At 41.4% G+C, this 20590-nt stretch overlaps 1 protein-coding gene across 1 annotated transcript in view; it reads left to right on the top strand.

Moving 5' to 3' along the window:
* The window catches only part of LOC101563258 (zinc finger protein 709-like), a 50132-nt gene that overhangs the window by 830 nt on the left and 28712 nt on the right, over nt 1-20590 (top strand). The gene's annotated exons all lie outside the window — the stretch shown is intronic.

The following is a 20590-nucleotide window of genomic DNA, read 5'->3' as shown; positions in this document are numbered from 1 at the left end:
GGATGTGGCTGGAGCTGGTACTGGGGAGAGTGCGCGATTGGGGGTCCCTGCTTCAGATGTGGGCTAGAAGTGGTACTGGGGAGAGTGCGCGATTGGGGGGACCCTGCTTCAGATGTTGCTGGAGCTGGTACAGCCGTGGTACGCTAGGTTCCTGGTCTCCTTCCTTCTAGGTGCAGATCGGGTTCTGACTTTTATAGATGTTTGGATGGAGTCTCATACACATAAGCCATCTCTTCAGCCAGCTGCCTGTTTATATTCACAGTGAATATTACACTTCAAGTATTTCTTCATATTGCCAAGGCATAGTTTGTGTTGCTGTGGGCTGCACAAATCCAAAGAAAGTTTTAACACTGAGGGTGCTGTTTCTCTGGCGGAGCGCTTGCCAAGCACGCAGTGAAATCCTGCGTCTGATACTCAGCAACTCCAAAGTTATCTCCACCATAGTCTTTGGCCCCTCAGCCCGCCCTGGGGGTTCAATCTGCGCTTTGCCTAAGTTTGCCTAAGCAGGTGCTTTAGACCCCTGATCTGTCTCACTGGCCACCACAGTCTTTTATGTCAGACCTCTATTCAGTGATAAAAAACAGCTCGTGGTCTTACAGTATTGTGGAATAAGGTCACAAAACCAAAAGGATGTTGGAGAATTTTTATTGGAAATAAAAGTAGCTCCCTGATTCCTTTGAAACAACCTGAATGGCCACGTGGCTGCTCAATCCACAGCAAATTATGGATAATCAGAGCACAGTAATTGCTTAGTTGTTCAGTGGCCACCTGTCACAAGTAACTCTATTTAGAACTGCCATTTAGGGGCCAGGGAGATGGCTTAGTGGAATAAGCGCTTCCCTGGCAAGCTCAAGGGCCTGAGTTCAATCCCCGGTTATGCAAAAAATAAATAAATAAATAAATAAATAAATAGAATATGTTCTTCAAATGCTTAATTCTTATCAATGTGGCTTAGTTCCCAACTCGATCTCCATCTCAGACCGTTTTCCCCTACTAGGTACCTTACTCCTGAGGTGACTAAAGGAAATGTTACTTACGTTAAGACTATTTAAATGAGGCCTTCCCAGAGAGTTTAGGACGCCGAGAAAATGGAGGGGATGCTAATGTATTAGCGAGGGAAGGCAAGGGGTTCTTGCTAAAGAAAACTTCCTGAAAGGGTTGCTTGTTAAATCCAAATTGAGAAACACATCAAACTGATGTGTGTGAGACACCAGTTGAAGGGTTATATTCTGCCGTGGCCTGAGAGTGAGTTAGAAGTCGCAGGCCTAAACAAAAGGGGAAACTTAGCAACAGACTATACGTAGATGTATGTCTTCTGTTACTACTGATCAGTTCACCTCTTTGTGAGGCAAAATTAGAAATTAGCAAAGTAGTCTTGCAGGTTTAAAAATACAGTGGGCATCATCATTGAAGAAGCATGAGAAGGGTTTTCTCTTGATTACAAAATATTACAAGGTGTTTGATTTTTTTTTTTTTTTTTTTTTTTGTACAGGGATTAAACTCAGGAAGCTTCCCCCAAGCCACACCTAACCTCCCCCAACCTCAGATTTAAAAAAAATTTGAGACCCAGTCTTGCTGAGTTGCCCAGGATGGGAAGAACTTTTTTTTGTGTTTGGTACAGGGTCTCACTTCACAGCTCAGATACGTAGTGATCCTCCTGTTTTTAGCTTCCCCAGCAATGAGATTATTCAGGTATGTGCCACCACACCCGAACTTGGTGGTCCACTCAGCATGCCCATGGGTGGAGGCTGTGCAGCATGTGGTGCCAGGGATGGAACCTGGGTCCCTGCCCTTGTCTAAGTAGGCACTTTGTCCCCTGAGCTATCTCACCAGCCCTGGGGAGAACTTTTGGTTTTTGAGGTGACAGTCATGTCCCATTTTGCAATTTCAAGATTGGGGTTCTGTAATCTCACAATTTACCAAGGTTTCAGTGGTTGGGTATACATCAATGAGATGTGGTGGTGCACACTTTTAATCTCAGCCACACTGGGAGACTGAGACAGGAGTCAAGCCCGGCCTGGGCAAATGAACAACTTCCTGTCTCAATATGAAATAAAGATGTTGGGATACACCTCCAGTCTAACTCATCTAAAACGAATGAAGCCCTGAGGTAAATCTTTAGTATGGAAGCAGAAAAGAAAAAGAGTAAGGCAAGTGTGTTGAGCATATTTGAAACAGCCAAAGCTTGACAATAATGTTTCGTTTATTGGGTATGTTCTCTGCATTTTAATGTTTTATATTAAACTTCTTTTCGGTTGATCATGATATTTCCCCTTTCAAAGTCAAGTAACAAAGTGCCTGCAAGCAGGCACAGGGGCCGGGGATTCAATCCCTGGGCCTGCTGTGCAGGTCCCGCCCCCAGGGCACGCTGAGACAGCAGTTGAAACTGGGAATGGTGGTGCATGCCTGTAATCCCAGCTCTTGGGAGGCTGCAAACAGGCGGATCACTACAAGTCTGATCGAGTAGTGAGACTCTGAACACCCTGTAGACCCTTCCCTAAAATACAAAAAGAAAAAAAAGTCAAGTAACATCTATAGTCATTCCTCCAACTCTTCAAATGCTGCATTAATCAATTTCTGAGCAACCCAACAAGGAGATAATTTGAGTGCTGTTTTTAAAAAGGGAGACTAGGGGCTGGGGAGATGGCTCAAGTAGACTAAGCGCTTGCCTGGCAAGCACAAAGGCCTGAGTTCAATCACCAGTTCCGCCAGAAAAAAAAAGAATAAGGAAGACTATTCTGGGGTATTTGTTGGCTTGTATATGGGTTTGTTTGCTTTCCTTTGACTTTTTTTGCTATTTTATCATATAGAGGTCTTCCAATGTAGTCATACTCTGCTTATGTTACTGTGGAAAGGGGATAGGATGGTACTTTTCAATAAAGACACAGAGCTGAGCAATGCTGTAGAGAAAGTATTCCTAGTTTTTTGTTTGTTTGTTTGTTTTACTGTATTTAAGACAGAGTTTCACTATGCAGATCGGACTTACAGTGATCCTCTTATTTTCAGCCTCCCAAGCCCTGGGATTATAGACGCATGCCACCAACATGCGCACTCTCAACCACAGTCTCAGCATACCCCAGGGGCACAGCCAACATGGCACACCAAGACCAAACCCTGGTCCCTGCATCTGCCTAAGCAGGCGCTTTAATCCGCTGAGCTATTTGGCCTGAGCTCCTAGTTCTAATTTTTGCTGATTCTGGGAACTGTTTTAGCTGCTTTAACCATGGGTCATCATTTGCCTTTCTGTGTTGGGTTGTTCACTCCTATAATCCCATTTCACCTTTGAACACCTTAGTGGGCTGAAGGGAGGTGTGTCCAGCAATGTTGCATTCAAGACCCTCTTCTCCTTGGACTGATTTTGTATTTCTCTGGGGAGAAAGATGACCATGAACTTTGGTTATGTGTTCCATTAGTGACAAGGAACTGTAATCCCTGAACTTGCCCTAAGTGTCTCCTGGGTTCTCCAAGCTCTGAGCACAGAACTTCCATGTTGGCACCTGAAGATCCCCATGGCAGTGGCTTATGGTGAAAAACACAGCTGAGATAAGGCACCTAGTGTCTGTTCAAGGCACCCTTTAGTGTGTCCTCTATACCTCCCAGTGGTGTCATCACACAGTATCAGGCAGTGTTGCAAGATCTGTGTCTTCTTATGTGTGATATCTGAGAAATCGTTATAGGCGGTGGAGACAGAGTGTGCAAGGACAGAGTGCTGTGGGTGGTGTCATTCATTCCACTTGGGTTTGGGGTGCAGAGAATTTTGGCAGCTCTTGAAGTCTTTATTTGCCCATTCTGGGTACCTTGTCAGGAGCTTCTATGTCCGTACTGTACCTGTGAAGTTGGTAGTTTCCAGGCACTGGTGATTGCACACATCAGAAAACATGTGACTGTGTCTTGACTTTTGTTATAATCATGATGTAGAGCATGAGCAACATGATTTAAAACATGGGTAGAGGCCAAGGATTTTGATCACTGTCACATAACACACGACAGGCCTTAAAAGAATAAATTAGTGGAGCTGGGGGGATGACTCAGTGGAATAAGTGCTTCCCTGGCAAATGCAAGGGCCTGAGTTCAATCCCAGGTTCCGCAAAAGAAGAAGAAAAAAAAAAAAAGAATAAGTTAGTGCACCACTGGCCTCTGAGAGGGCGATTGTGACTGGGTGTGGTGGTACATGCCTGTAATCCCAGTACTTAGGAGGCTGAAAACAGAATCACTGAGTCGGATCTGTGTAGTGAGACCCTGTACTAAATACATTTTTTGAAAAAGAAAAAGAATAAGTTTTAGGTTGAGGATCTCGTCTGGTGGAACCGGGGATTGAACTCAGGCCCTTGTGCTTGCCAGGCAAGCGCTTATTCTACTGAACCATCTCCCCAGCCCCAAAGGATCTCTTTAAATTTGGTCTCTTGCATAATCATATGTAATTCCACAATGTTACAAGCAAGTATTTATTTATTTATTTATTTATTTATTTATTTGGTGGAACCAAGGATTGAGCTCAGGCCCTTGCGCTTGCCAGGGAGGTGCTTATTCCACTGAGCCATCTCCCCAGCCCCTTAAAATCAGATATAAAAGATCAAGGAATTTTAGGTAATAAAAAATGTGTATGATTTATAAATGGAGTAGTCATATTAGTTAATAGAGAAATCAAAATATGGCCTCTTCTCTAAATTAACAAGATACTAGGTTAATAAGACATTTAAGAAGTATGAAAAAGAGTTTATTGATGAGCTAATAGTCTGGAGGTTGGGTACCCTGAGTAATATCTCTTAGCTACTTCTAGAAAAGTGTACTATTTCTTGAATCATTGAACATCAGTCTCATACTGAGATACCATATTTTATAAATGCAGTGAGTTGGCTCAATTATATTATCACTCAAGTGTTATGTAAATTTAAATTGACTCTTGGCCAGGGAGATTGCTCAGTGGAATAAGCACTTCCCTGGCAAGCACAAGGGTCTGAGTTCAATCTCTGGTTCAGGAAAAAACAAAAAAAAAAATTCACTCTTTAAGAAAAAAAATAGGCTGGGAGATAGCTCAGTGGCATAAGGCCCTGCCTGGCAAGCTCAAGGTCCTGAGTTCAGTCCCTGGTACCACATGCCTTGCCAGCCCTGAAACCACGTATGGTGTTGTACGCCTGTAACCCCAGCGATAGGGAGTCTAAGACATGGATCACTGTGAGTCTGAACTCTGTAGCAAGACCCTGTATCATAAAAAAGGAAGAAAAATAAATATACACTATTATGAACTATTTAGCTTTATTATAATATTAAAAAGAAAGTGCTTTGCTAATGTGCATTTCTGTGTTAAATTTACTGTGTGAATTTTGGGTTTTTCCATACCTGTCCCTAATGAATGGTCTCATATTTACACATACAATTGCAAGTTAATCACTTTTTCAAAGATTTTCCTGGGGAATCGAGCTCAGGACCTTATGCTTGCCAGGCAGGTGCTTATGCCTCTGAGCTATCTCACCAGCAAGCATGTTAATTTTATAAAGTATTCTCAGGCCGGGAGATGGCTCAGTAGAATAAGCACTTGCCTGGCAAGCGCAAGGGCCAGAGTTCAATCCCCAGTTCTGCAAAAAAAAAAAAAAAAAAGTTAATGGCTTTACAATTTTATTTCTGAAGTTTTCCTCACTCATAGATTTTTTTTTCTTTTGTGTGTGTGTAGTTGGTTTTTTTTGGATATCTGAGATAAGATTTCACTGCATCATTCAGGCTGGCCTGAATCCTCCTGCTTCAGCCAGAGTGTTGGGGTTATAGGTATGCACCACCATACCTGGCCTACATTTTCTTTTGTAGTGCTTTCTTTTCATATTTATTATTATTATTATTATTATTATTATTATTTTCATTTTAGGGAAGGGTCTACATGGTGTTCAGGGTCTCACTACTAGATCAGACTCATAGTGATCCGCCTGTTTTTTACAGCCTCAAAAGCTGGGATTAAAGGCATGCGCCACCATGCCCAGCTTCAATTGCCATCTCAGTGAGCCACAGGGGCAGAGCTGGCACAACAGGCCTGGGATTTGAACCCCTGGCTCCTGCACTTGCTTGCAGGCACGAGCTGTTTGGCCGGCATATTTTATGCATTTTTTGAATCTACCTAGAGGGCACATTTCAATGTTTGTAATGCAAAAATCACCTTAGTTTTGTACATAAATTGAGCAACTTAGATGAATCTCACTTTACTCTTGACTTGTACTGTCAGCTTTATCAAGTCTCAGTTTGGTTAAAACAGATGCACTTCTTGGTACTTCTTGTGCATCTAGCATCTTTACAGATTGGCTGAGTCTCAGGCTTAAGTGACTGTAACCATTTATCGTATTCCAAATAATAGAAGATATCGCTCTACTTTTTTATTTGGGGTTTGATAAATATAACAATGTCTTGTTTTTCAAAAAGAATTCTAATAGATGTTTGTTAAATTCAGAGTTGTTTTACTGGTATTATAAATACACTTGTATTGAGTCTGTAAAGAATTCCTTCATTATTCTCCTGACATTCAGATCCTCTTCTCCAGTTTCATTTGTGTGTATCATTTTTCTCTTTGGAGATGTAGGCTTTTTAAATATTTGTTGATATGGTATAAAGTAATTTTTTAGTTTCATGGAATGTGAGATCACTTCTAGTTGTAATGTCCTTGCTTTCCAGTGACTAAAGAGGCAGCATTTTCTTTAACAAAACAAATTGGCAGAGGCTGAGTGAGGAGCCAGATGGGAGCATCTAGCTGAATCCTTTCAAAGCTCATTTTAGGAGCAGGGGAGATGGCTCTTTGGATTAAGTGCTTCACTGACAAGTGCAAGGGCCTGAGTTCAATCCCTGGTTCTGCCAAAAAAAAAAAAAAAAAAAAAAGTTGATTTTAAAAGTATTTACAAAAATTTTTATTAAGTTCAGTGTTTTACATACATTTTGTTGTTGTTGTTTGTTATCTTTTTATTTAGGACAGGGTCTACAGGGCCTCACTATGTAGATTGGACTTGTAGTGATTCTCCTATTTTTAACCTCCCAAGTGCTGGGATTACAGGTGCATGTCACCACACTCAGTCTCAGTTGCCACCTCAGGGTGCCCCAGGGGCAGGGCCGGCATCCATGCAAGAGATCAAACCTCTTAAATGTATTTTTTAATTTTAGGGAGAGGTCTACAGGGTGTTCAGGATCTTACTACTAGATTGGACTTGTAGTGATCCACCTGTTCACAGCCTCCCAAGAGCTGGGATTACAAACCTGCACCACCACACCCAGTCTCTTAATTTTTTTTTTTTTTTTTTTTTTGTGGTGCTGGGGATTGAACTCAGGACCTTGAGCTTGCCAGGCAAGCACTTATTATACTGAGCTATCTTCTTGGCCCCTTAAATGTATTTTTGGCTGTAGTTTTTTTCCCTAAAATATTCATTATATGCATATGGTATAGGGATATACCTGCAGTTCTGATTGCAACAATTTTTTTTCATTTTCACTGATAATAAGATAAACACTGGTGCTTAAAAAGCAGCCTTTTAGAATTCTCACTGTTTTTTTGTGTACTGACCTGAATTTGTGTTCTGATTATGTTTCATGTAGCTTCATTGTGTTGGAATAGTTTCAGTGAATATTGAAACTGGGAATTACACTATGGCTTTTTCCAGTTTGTCGTGGCTTTGGGAACACATCCTCTTTGTTACTGTTTTCAAATTTTACATCATGATTCTTTTATTCATACATAGAGATCTTTATCTTTAATTTCTGTCGCTTTGCTCCTTTCAGTCTGTCTTGCCTGTATGTCCTATGGTAACACTTGGATTTTTGTTTCGTGTGACAGAATACTGGAGACAGTGAATATCCTTGAGTTTTTATTTTGAAGTAATGCATGAACTGTATCTGCTAGTTTCATTTTTATAAGGATTTTTTTTTTCTCCTCGAATGCCTTCAGGGCACTTTTGGCTGGCTGGAGTGTTTTGGGGATCGAACTACAGCAACCTGAGGCTGCTACCTTTGTGGAAGCAGCCACTTAAAGAACTGAGCTAGGGCTAGGCCCCCCGAGCTAGTTTCATTTTTTTTAAATATTTATTTATTTATTTTTGTAGTACTGGGGATTGAACTCAGGACCCTGCACCTTCCAGGCAAGTGCTTATTCTACTGAGCTATCTCTCTGGCCCAAAAGTTCAGAAAAGGATTTTTTTTGCTAGCTCAGGATGCCTTAAGGGCAGGTCTGGTAAGGCATGAGGATCTGGGGATCGAACCACAGTGTCCTGAGCCTGACTGCTTTGCTTATGCAGGCACATTTGCTAGTTTTAGAATACATGTATTTTATCAAGTTCTTAATTGCATGATGGGATTTTCTTCATTGAAAGGCTTTAAGAAATAAAAAAGAGTTTAGGAAATATGTCAAGATTCAAATAATGGTGGGGCTGGGGAGATAGCTCAGTGGAATAAGCACTTCCCTGGCAAGTGCAAGGGCCTGAGTTCAATCCTCAGTTCCACCAAAAAAAAAAAGAAGAAGAGGAGGGGGAGGGGGAGGGGGAGGAGGAGGAGGGAAGAAGAAGAAGAAGAAGAGGAAGAGGAGGAGGAGGAGGAGGAGAAGGAGAAGGAGAAGGAGAAGGAGAAGGAGAAGGAGAAGAAGAGAAAGAAAGAGCGAGCGAGCCGGGAGATAGCTGAGTAGAATAAGCGCTTGCCCAACAAGTACAGGGCCCTGAGTTCAGTCCCCAGTCCCACAAAAAAATGAATAAATAAATAAATGAAGGCAATATACAAGTGATAAGCAGTAAACCAACAGCTCATATACATAAAACATTTGTACTGTCTCAAGTAAATGTTTTCTAAAAAGGGTAATAAATGAAAACGAGACAAGAAAAACCATTTACTGTATTCTCCATTATCTGCCTCTTTTGTCAGATTTATAATTTTATACTTTCTGAGAATTTTTCCACTATCTATAATGCATTAAATGATGGTTATGTTCTATTTTATGTGTCTTGGGAGAATATGTCCTGTTTTACAAAGGTGAGATGGTTTACATCTAAACTGCTGTCATTCCGGGGCTAATACAAGGTGACCAAGAGTTGATAGCCAGAATGTGTCTCATAGTGAGACCCTTTCTCAGACACTAGTACATTCATACATTCATTATCCTTACTTTCTTTTTGTTTTTCTTTTTCTTTCTTTCTTTTTTTTTTTTTTTTGTTTTCGAAACTGGGAATTGGCCTTTGTGCTTGCCAGGTAAGCACTTATTCAACCAAGCCATCTCCCCAGCCCCTGTGTTTACATTTTTATTATTTATTTATTTGTTTATTTTTGTATTTTTATCAGGGTCTACAGGGTCTCACTAAGTAGATCAGACTCGTAGTGATCTGCCTGATTTCAGCTTCCCAAAAGCTGGAATTACAGGTGTGCACCACCATGCCCAGTCCCATTGTGCCCTGGGGGCAGCGCTGGCACAGCACACCATAACAGGGATCGAACCCCGGCCTCTGCATGTTCCTAAGCAGGTGCTTCAATCTACTGAGCTATTTGGCTGGCCCTTATTTTCATACTGCGTTCTCCAGTTGCCTCTTTTTTTTTTTTTTTTTTTCCTGAACACTGGGGGTTTTTTTTTTTTTTTTCCTGAACTGGGGATTGAACTCAGGCCCTTGCACTCTGCTAGGGAAGTGCTTATTCCACTGAACTGTCTCCCTGGCCCCTCTTGTTGTCTCTTGTAGTCCACATGTGTGTGTGTGTGTGTGTGTGTGTGTATCTTTGCTTGTTGAGACAAGTTCTCACTATAGATTTCAGGCTGGCCTTGAACTATGTGGTTCAGGCTGGCCTCAAATCTGTGACAACTCTCCTGCCTCTGCTTCCCAAGTTCTGGGATTACAGGTGTGTGCCACTATACCTGGCTGATTTTCTAATATGTTTATTCCTGTTTCATAAATTATTCATTGTATTTTTTTAATACAGCAGACCTTTACTTAAGCTATGGTATCTGCAGACCAGATAATTTTTGAACTGTATATTTCAGGATTAACCAAGTTCATAAAAATATTTTGAAGATAGTTGCATCCACAGACTTCAACTATGTGATTACTTCTTTTTTTTTTTTAATTTATTTTATTATTGTGTGTATGTGTGTGTGTGTGGCCAGCTCAGCCCACCTGGGGACAGGGCTGGCTGGCATGTGGTGCTGGAGGATTGAACCGCGGTCCCTGTGCTTTGCTAAGCTTGTTCTAAGTAGGTGCTTTAGACCACTGAGCCATCTCACCAGCCCCGTGATTACTTCTTTTTTGGTGGAACCAGGGATTGAACTCAGGCCCTTGCGCTTGCCATGGAAGCGCTTATTCCACTGAGCCATCTCCCCGGCCGCTGTGATTACTTATTTACTCATTCTTTTTCTTTTCTTTCCCAAATGACCTCTTTGAGATATGGCTCAAGGTAGAATTTATCCTCATATTTTGTCCGCTGCTCTTTAGGCGGGACCTGATGCTTCATGCTCAGGTTCAGGGCTGCAAAACATCCTGTCTTTATAAAGGTTTTCTAGAGGCTTCTTTACGTCTTCATCATATATTGTATCATCCCGCATTGAACCCTGCAGCATTGTAACACCACTTCCAAGTACCTTCAAGCCACCGGCTTGATGCTACAACAGCTGAGCAGCCCACCATTTTGGCCAGAGAGCTGTATTTGTTTATATTTCTTAAATGTTCTATATGCAACTAAAAGTATTTTCCTACAAACATTGACATTATATGCTAAAATCGTTAATTAATTCTGTGTAATTCTGAATTTATTTGATGAGTTTACTGAAACTGTTTGTTTAAAAATATATTTTGCAGCTAGGCGTGGTGACTCATGCTAGAAATCCTAGCACTTTGGAAAAAGATGCAGGAGGATCAGTACAAGTTAGAAGCCAGCCTAGGATACTGTCTCAGTTACTCTTCTCTCATTGCTGGGACAAATACCAGACACCCAAAATTAAGGAAGGAGGGGCCTTTCCATTAGCTCAGTTGTTTAAGTGCCTGCTTAAGCAAAGCAGTCAGGTTCTGAATTCTATGGTTTGATCCCCCGATCCTTATGCCTTACCAGACCCCTTAAGCCATCCTGAGCGGGCCAAAAAAGAAAAAATTCCTTCAAAACGAAGGAAGGAAATGTTTATTTCGCTCACAGTTAATGGAGGTTTCAGCCCATAATCAGCTGGCTCCAAGGCAGAGTGGCACATGGCAGAGGGCAGCAGTTCATGGTGGCGGCAAAGAGCAAGAGCAAAATGGAGGAGGCCGGGGAGATGGCTCAGTGGAATAAGCGCTTCCCTAGCAAGTGCAAGGACCTGAGTTCAATCCCCAGTTCCACAAAAAAAAAAAAAAAAAGCAAAATGGAGAAGCAGCAACAGAGAGGAAGTCTGTCTCTGTCTCTTATGTTACATTCAGGCTGTCTACCCCAGGCTGGGTGTAGCACTCAACACTCATGATCCCAGCAGTACTCAGACCCATAATCCCAGCCTTCGATCACCCATAATCCCAGTGGATCGTGAGTTAATCACAAACTAGAAGTCCCCATCCCATAATTGCATGAGGCTTTGTGGGGACACCTAGACATAAACCATAAGAGATAACCTAGTGAGTTCAAAGTCAGCTTGAAGTACATAAGGAGAATCCATCTAAATAATGAAAAATATGTATTTTCATATCACAAACACTTGTGAATTAATACTTAGTGTAGTGGTAACCTACATGCTTGATGTGACTGAGGTCCATAGTCCATACCGCCAGTGAGAAATGAAAACAGATTGGAATTATGAGGCCATTTCTTCTGTTACTTGTAGTACAATCTACATAGTAATTTTACTTTGTAATTGAAGGACAATTTCTCCTGTCCTAACAGAATTTTTTTGTAAATGTCTAGGGTTTTTTTGAATTATTTTATACACAGTATAAATATACCTAATACTATTTGTCAGAATATTTCTTATTGCATTAGAATTAACAATTTTTTATTGAATTTTTTACATAAATTTGCTGCCAAATTCATCTAATATGTATATTGATGGAAGTCATTTTATTTCTACCTGGGAGAAGATGTTCTGCTTAGTACTTGAATTTCAGGGAAATTTTGTAAGTATTTGCAATTCCCTGTTCCATACCAGTACAATCTCCTGCTAAATTGCCTGTTCTGATGTTAAATTGTTATTTCCTTACTGTAGTCTCCAAGAAGCTGAGTTTCTCATCTCTGTTCATTTCATTAGGAAATAAGAGAAAGCTGGGTTGGATGCTGAATGTACAGGTTTAAAATAAATCAAAACAATGAATTAGTCAATGAAAACATGAATATTCTCAGAAGACACATTATATTAAATATGCAAATCCAAGAGGTGTTTTCTAGAACATGCATGTTATAAGAACTATATATATATAATTTTTTAAAAATGTATTTGGTACAGAGTCTTACTACACAGCTCAGACTTGTGATTCTCCTATTTTTAGTCTCTCTTCCCCCCCCCCAGCACTGGGATTATAGGCATGCACCATCACACCCAGAAAAGTGGCCAGCTCAGCCCTCCCAGGGCATGGCCAGCATAGCATGTGGTATCAGGGTCAAACCCTGGTCCCTGTACTTCTTTAAGCAGCTGCTTAGTCTAGAGCTGTCTCTCCAGCCAGAAAAGTACTGTATCTAATCAACCATGCCTGTTTGCAGTGCTAGAAATGCATGCCCTTTCTTAGACCATGTGAACAAAACCCAGTCAACTTTGGCTTAAAAACTTAATATATTGGTCTCTGACTTTTCACTACAGTGAATGTTAAGGCTATCATGACTGAATAGGTAGAGTTGTTTGTTCTGTCACCACTTAAGTTTTACCATTTTGCCATTCTGTTTTTGATCTCAGCAGATACAGCAGTGATGCTTGTTGGGAAATCTTGAACCTTGTGTCAGATGATTCCTTTTGGCTTCCTGGTCTTCCCTGACAGCTCTAGGCAGCTGTCTTCCTGCTGTACTTTTGGTGAACCTATTGATGCTGCAGGGAATCTGCTTATCTGGGCACTGCCTGGAGCAAAAGCTGCTTGCATACCTCTGGTGTACCTCTTCTGCTTTTCCCATCTCTGAAGTTGTGCTGTGTCATCATCCTTTATCACTTGCGTGTCCTGGGCTCACCTACTCTTCTTTACCCTTTGCCACATTCATATCTTGCTGGTTACCTCTGACAGTGTCTAACTTGCGGCTTTTTCCTGGGATATGTTCATCTGTGGCAATCATGATGGCATTACTAGGTTTTTATGTTATCTGGTTTGAGTCTAATGTTATCTAAAACTTTCCCTCATGAGTGGTCCCTGTACAGAGAAGAAATTCTACTCCTCATGATATTTAGTCCTCATTGTCATCTTCTACATCTTTATCTCCCATTTTCAGTCATTTGTGCTGAGGGCTAGCAGATTGCCTTCTCTGTGGATATAATTTACTCTTTAGCAAACTTTCTGCCCTCTCCTTTGTCAGTTATTTCCAGCTCAAATTCTAACATATCTCAGAGGACACTGCTGAGTCTTACATAGGTCAGCAATCCTGTCACTTTTTTTTTTTTTTTCCAAAACTGGGAATTGAACTCAGGCCCTTGCGCTTGCCAGGCAAGCGTTTAGTTCTACTGAGCTGTCTCCTCAGCCCAGTCCTGATACTTTTCTTTTTTTCTTTTTTTGGTCACTTTTATTCTTAGGGATAAGGAGTGTTCTACAAAACCTAGCCAGTCGCCTTCTTTTTTGCCATACTTTAGAACTGTAAACAGATTCACATTGGCCTCCAGCATTCAACATTTTTCTACCCATTTGTCTTTTCTACTTACTGTTCTTCTTCCCTACCATATTGCTTTTCCATTTATTTCCTTTTTTCATTTGCTTTGCTTCCCTGTCTTACTTACTGGTTTTGCTAATTTTATTCCTCCTTGCTTCCATTTATTGCTGTCATGCCTTGTTTTTTCAAATCTCTCCTTTCCTGCCTTTCTCCCTTCATTTATCATTGTACTGCACATAGTTCCCCAAATTCTTTGTATACTTTTTTTAAAAAAATTTATTTAGTACAGGGTCTGTAGGGTGTCACTACACAGATCGGACTCAGTAATCCTCTTGTTTTCAGCCTCCCAACTGCTGGGATTGTAGGTGTGCGCCACCACGCCCAGTCTCATGCTGAGTTGCCATCTCAGCATGCTCTAGACATGGGGCCTGCACAGCAGCCAGGGATTGAACCCCGATCCCTGCGTCTGCCTAAGCAGACGTTTTAATGCACCAACTATCTGACCAGCCCTTTGTATACTCATTAAGTAGAAATTTTCTTTTATGCTACCTCTACTAAAATAGTTATTATTTCTCTCATTCACTTCAAAATATATAGTCAACAACCTAGTTCACTTAGAATATTTTATTTCATTCCTAAAGGAAACCTGTTTCTTTATTTCCCCAAACCTTGTGAACTGCTAACCTACTGTGTACTCTATATATTTTAATATTCTGTCCATTTGGTACAAGTGGATAAGTCAACACTTTGTCTTTTTTTGCATGACATTTACAAGATGGATTTATAGTGGTCTTTATCAGAAAATTACTTGTTTTTAATAAATCAGTAATACAGAAAGCTTGTATATTTTGTTATTTATCAATTAGTGGACATTTCATTTTCTAGTTTTAGCTTTTATGAACATAAAAGCTGTAAGCAAAGTGCATTTTAACCGGTTAACTATGGTGCCAAGAGAATATTTTGTGTCAGCAAAAAATGGGAGAAACAGTGCAGAATGCAAATGAAAAGTGTAAAAGCTTTGACCTTGAAACAGAGAAGCTCCTGAGAGAAGGGAACATGAAAATAGGTTGCAGCAAAAGCTCTAGGCCTTTGATGCTGTGAACTCAGTACTGCCAATGTTCTGATCTTCTACTATAGAAACACCAGTGTGAGGCAGTGGAGGAGAGCCCAGGCAAGATTGGCTTAAGGAGGTCTCATTATTCTGTGAGACAAAGCACACAAAGCACGTCACTTTTCTTTCTTTGAAGTTGAACACTTTTTTTTTTTTTTTTTTTAGGGAAGGATCTACAGGGAGTTCGGGATCTCATTACTAGATCAGACTATAGTGATCTGCCTGTTTATAGCCTCCCAAGAGCTGGGAGTACAGGCACACACCACCACACCCAGTCTCAATTGCCCATCTCAGTGCACCCCCAGGGGTGGGCCCTGCACAGTAGGCTCCAGGAGCTGTTTGGCCAGCCTTTGAAGTCTGAACACTTAAGCCTAAAAAAAAAAAAATGTTGTTTCAAAAATAAACAAGTTTTGTGCTGGTGAGATGGCTCAGTGGTCTAAAGCACCTACTTACAACAAGCTAAGCTCAAGCAAAGCACAGAGACCTCGGTTCAATCCCCCAGCACCACATGCCAGCCCGCCCACCCCCTGGTGGGCTGAGCTGGCCACACACTAAATAAATAAATAAATATTAAAAAAAAAAACCACAAGTTTTTATTAGCATGTGTTTGAATACATAGTGTTGTAAGGCTCCATTGGTCTCACTGTGATCAGTTCTGCCCAGGGAGAAAGAACATTAGGAATGAGAAAAGATAGACAAGAAGACAAAAGCTGGGCTAGGTGGTTGCTGGTCTGCCTGATAGGCAAGACTAACACAACCCCACAACAAAGCCTACTCTTATTTATACCTTTTCAAAGTTAGTAACACGTGACACAAGGAGCCTAGTGACTAATAGCTGACTTCAACCAGACAGGATATTTATCTCAGGACTGAGATAGCTTGTTTGCTTTGGGCACTGAAGCCTAGTCCTGCCTACACACATTTGAACAATTTCCTAGCTTCCACCCGCTCCCAGCATATCCCTCTTTTTTGTTTTATTTTGTCAGAGATGGATGTTCCATTGCAGTTAAGAGAAGCTATATTTGGAGAAGTCTTTAAAGGACTTTTTCATACTTGATGCCAGTACAAAGATTGTAGGTACTTGAATTCAGCAATATAACCCTCTATAGTCCAATAGTCCATAATAGTAGTAAGTTATCAGCACAGCTGGTAATTGTTCAAAAGTTGTTGACTTGAGCCTTTTACAGCTCAGCATATTACCCTGGCATTACTTTTTATGCCTTGTGGTTACAATTTTCTGCTGGATGATTGAGGCCAAGTTAAAGCAAAACCTATATAAATACAAATGTAACTTGCCATCTGACAAGGTCAGTCAAATCTCCTCAGGATTTACCTTGGAACTATGTTGTAGCGCACCTTGTAGATCTTCTGTTAGTGTCAGCCATCTGGATGAGTCATAGCCATTGCTTGACCAATTTGCTTTCTCTGAAAGCATGAGAGATTTTTTTTTTCCCCTCTTTGGGTGCCTCTTCCTAGGCATACTATACATCGTTAATCACTTTCCTCTGTGGCCCCATTATCTCCTTGAGCAGAAAATTTGTCACACAACTGAGTTATAGGATATCACAGCGGAGGTTCTCTTATGTCCTGAGTCCACTGACCTTGAAGGGCTAGAGCCAAAATATAAGCTATCCTTTTAGTCCATCTATCTCTCTAATTTGTGGTCTGCAAACTTTAGTTGTTAAACATCCAGAAGAGAAGCGTAATGACATTATTACCCTGTAACAGAGGCCATTCACTTAACATTACTATCTACCTAAATATCAAACACCAGGGGCTGGGGAGATGGCTCAGTAGAATAAGCACTTGTCTGGCAAGCACAAGGGCCTGAGTTCAATCCCCTGTTCCACAATAAATAAATAAATATCAAACACCTTAGACATAAAATACAACTGTTCTTTTCTTTCCATTTTTTGTATTTTAGGGAAGGGTCTACAGGGTGTTCAGGGTCTCACTACTAGATTGGACTGGTAGTGATCCACCTGCTTATAGCCTTCCAAGAGCTGGGATTACAGGTGTGCACCACCACACCCAGTCTCAGTCTGTCTCAGCATGCCCTGGGGGTGGGACCAACACCTGGAGGGGGGGACGGACACAAAACCCGGGCCCCAGAGCCTGCTTGTAGACACTTTAATCCACTGAGCTATTTGGCCAGGCCCCTGAAACTGTTACTTTCTAACAACTATGGATATTCTAACATTTTAAGCTTAACATTGCTATCTATTTGAATATGGAACTCCTTAGACATAAAGTAGAACTGTTACTTTCCAACAACCGTGGATATCCTAGTATTTAGTCCCTAAAGAATGTTAAAAAAACAATTACACATTTTTACACAAAAAATTTAGCAATTGAACAACATACAACATTGTAGCTGGACAAGCCTGTGACAGTTTGTGACACATTTTTGTGTTGGCATAACATAGCCCTTTTAACCAGTCTTCTCTATCTAACACATAAGAATTTTTCACCTAATTATCCTTAAATGGAACATACATCACAAGGCTTTTTCTCTACCCCCCATTTTTCAAAATTTTATTTATTTCTTGCGGTACTGGGGATTGAACTCAAGACCCTGCGTTTGCCAGGCAAGCACTTATTCTACTGAGCTATCTCCCCGCCCCCTCCCCAGTTTTTTGGAGGGGAAGCTAGGAATTTGAAAGAAAGTTTATCACAATAAGCAGTCTTCATTTTACATTTTAGAAGACCTGTACACTAGGAATTATGGATACACTTAAAGACACCGTGAGATTAACAGTAATGAGTTACCATACACATGTACAAACTTTTGCTTAATTTAGTTGAATACCAAAACATCTCCCCCACTCCCCTGAACTGGGGATTGAACTCAGGCCCTTGTGCTTGCCAGGCAAGCACTTATTCTACCTTGCCATCTCCCCGGCCCTTCCAAAATCTTTTTTTTTTTTTTTTTCATAATTTTGCTGAGAAACAAATAGCAATGAGACAGTTTCAAATCAAATTGGTAGGACAGTTTCAATAATTAACACATTGCATCCAAAATCATTTTTTAAGAGAAACCCAGTTGTATTTTTTCTGGAAGACTTTTATCTTTATTTTTATAAGTAGGACAGGATCTACAGGATCACACTACACAGATGGGACCTGTAGTGATCCTGTTTTCAACATCCCAAGGGCTAAGATTATCAGCCCAGTCTCACTACAACCAATCTCAAATCGCTGTCTCAGCACCCCCAAGGGGTGTGGCCAGGGGGTGGGTATGGCATACTGGGGATGGAACTCCAGTCCTACACCTACTGCTTAAGCAGGGATTTTAGTCTGCTGAGCTATCTGAATGGCCCTAAGACTTTTATCTTTAAATCAGTGACCAGTTGACTGAGGGTGTCTCCTAACAGACTATTGAGATTATTGGGAGTGCCTCCTTAATTTTTCTTTTCTTTTTCTTTCAGTACTTGGGATTGAAAACTCATTAATGAACAAAAGATTGGCCACACCTCTTATTCAAGTTATCTCTCTGAATAATTTCGCCCCACTCTAAGAAGTTTTTGCTTAATTAAGTTAAACTTTTCAATAAGATGTGTATAAACTGATTTTGACATGACTTAGACCAGTTGATGACTTAGGAAAAAGCATATTTTTAATTCTATACCCCAAATTGTAGTATGAACAAATGACCAAAAAGGAGAGAGGAAAAAAAGGAAACAGTTGTTCCCAGAATCACACACACACACACACACACACACACACAATACACACAACCATCTTTACAAAATAATGAGTGCACTCAACTATATATTCCTGGCTACATTAACTTACAGTAACTCTATCGCAACTTTTTTAAACGAAATTTCTAATTATAAATAGACTAGTCAGATTTTTTTGTCAATAAGCAGAGATCTCTTACCAGAAAATTTTGGAAGGAATAGTCTTATCTAATATGCATATTTTGTATTTTTTGTCTTAATACTAGTAAAGTTTAGCTCAGTTATCTTCTATGTAGACCTTAGATTTCCATTCTGTCAGTTCCTTCAATAGGCCCCAGGTTGGATCTGGCCTCCTCATTGTTAACTTCTTCCTATATGGCTTCATGGTACAGCCTGACAGCATACTCTGGTACCCAAATAGCTTGTTCAGCATTCTCTGGAAAAACACAAGCATACCCTTTCCACCGGGTTAGTAGTGGACTGGCTCCCTGCCACTGAACACTATGGAGATCTATCCTATCTCTTCCTAGCCTTTTCACACATATTTGATGAAATTATCTTTCCGCTGTTGCACTTCCATCTTTTTTTTTTTTTTTTGTGGAACTGGGGATTGAACTCAGGCCCTTGAGCTTGCCAGGGAAGTGCTTATTCCACTGAGCCATCTCCCTGGCCCCTTACACTTCTATCTTTTGTAGAATTTAAAATGTTAATAGTGTTTTATACATGAAGAACATCTTTCAACAATTTCCCAGGCCTGTGCTGAAGTCAGTGAAACTATTTGCATAAGGCAGAAGCATTTTGATGAAAAGTGGCATGAAGTGCAGAAGCTTGTTGGATAGCATCTGTGGGAACAGTGACAGCACCCAGCAATCTGTCTATACTAGCATTTCCTGCAGTGAGGGATCCATTAATGGAGAGTGACAGCGAATATGCCCAGTGAAACGGAACATGGTGTGATTGTGTGACAGCCTGAAAAGTGTGGAGTATGTTACCTATGTGGCCATTGTAAGGAACCCTGAGACCACCAGAGAACCCCAGTGGGCACATACTGAGTTGGGAAAATAATTTAAAATGTTGGCAGAGATGGATCAACTCTAGAGAGCTGAGCATTAGAAAGAGCCTGATTGGTATGAGCCTCTGGTATGAGTGTTCTTTTAGAAGTTGAAAAAAAAAAAAAGAAGTTTGGCTGAGTCTCCCTTGAGAATGTCAAAAGAGAGGACTTAACTCATAATTATTTTAAGAGCTTGGTGGAAATGCAGTCCTAGCCCAGGCCCGGTGAGTGTGTGGGAGAGCTTCCGGCTACGCTGCGCAGGCAGGACCTACTGGTCACAGCCCAGGCGCAGTGTGGGTGAAACCCTCTTCCATCCCCTTGGACACCACCCACCACTCCACAGCACCTCCCCCAACCCGCCCGCTGAGTAGAAATTTCTGCCATGTTCGGGGAACCCCCAGACCCAGTCCTAGCCCAGGCCCGGTGAGTATGTGGGAGAGCTTCCAGCTACCCTGCTCCAGCAGGACCTACTAGTCCCAGCCTAGGCACAACGTGGGTGAGACCCTCTTCCACCACCTTGGGACACACCCCATGACTCCTAGTACCCCCCCCCCACACTCCTCCCGCCAAGTAGGAATTTCTGTCATGTTCCGGGAACCCCCACATCCAGTCCTAGCCCAGGCCCAGTGAGTGTGTGGGAGAGCTGCCTCTTCCCCCTACTCCATCTTGTCCCCTCCAGACTCATCTCAGGCCTGTCATACAGGCCTGGGTGAAACCCTACAGTTGCAGTCCCTACAGAGAGTGTAGGGGACAGAACCACCCAGCTAGTCCAGGAGCAGAACATCTTGCCAGAGGGGCACAACAAGGGCAGCAACAGGAAAGAGCTGAGCACAGCAGCCAGACCCAAGCCAGGCACAGCTGGATAAATCCAAACTTTGTAGATCTGCACATGAACTTCAGTAGGTGTTAAGGTTATAACTGCAACAAAGATCTACAACAAAGGTCAGAAGACAGTGCTACACAAAATGACGAGAAGGAACAAAATGCAATCTCAGAACCCAAGCCCACCCATAACAAGTGCAG

This window comes from Octodon degus, unplaced genomic scaffold (genome assembly GCF_000260255.1).
Source record: "Octodon degus isolate 3935 unplaced genomic scaffold, OctDeg1.0 scaffold00322, whole genome shotgun sequence".
Classification (NCBI taxonomy): Eukaryota; Metazoa; Chordata; class Mammalia; order Rodentia; family Octodontidae; genus Octodon; species Octodon degus.
Note: the sequence above shows the minus strand (reverse complement) of the source record. Positions and strands in the feature narration are given on the sequence as shown.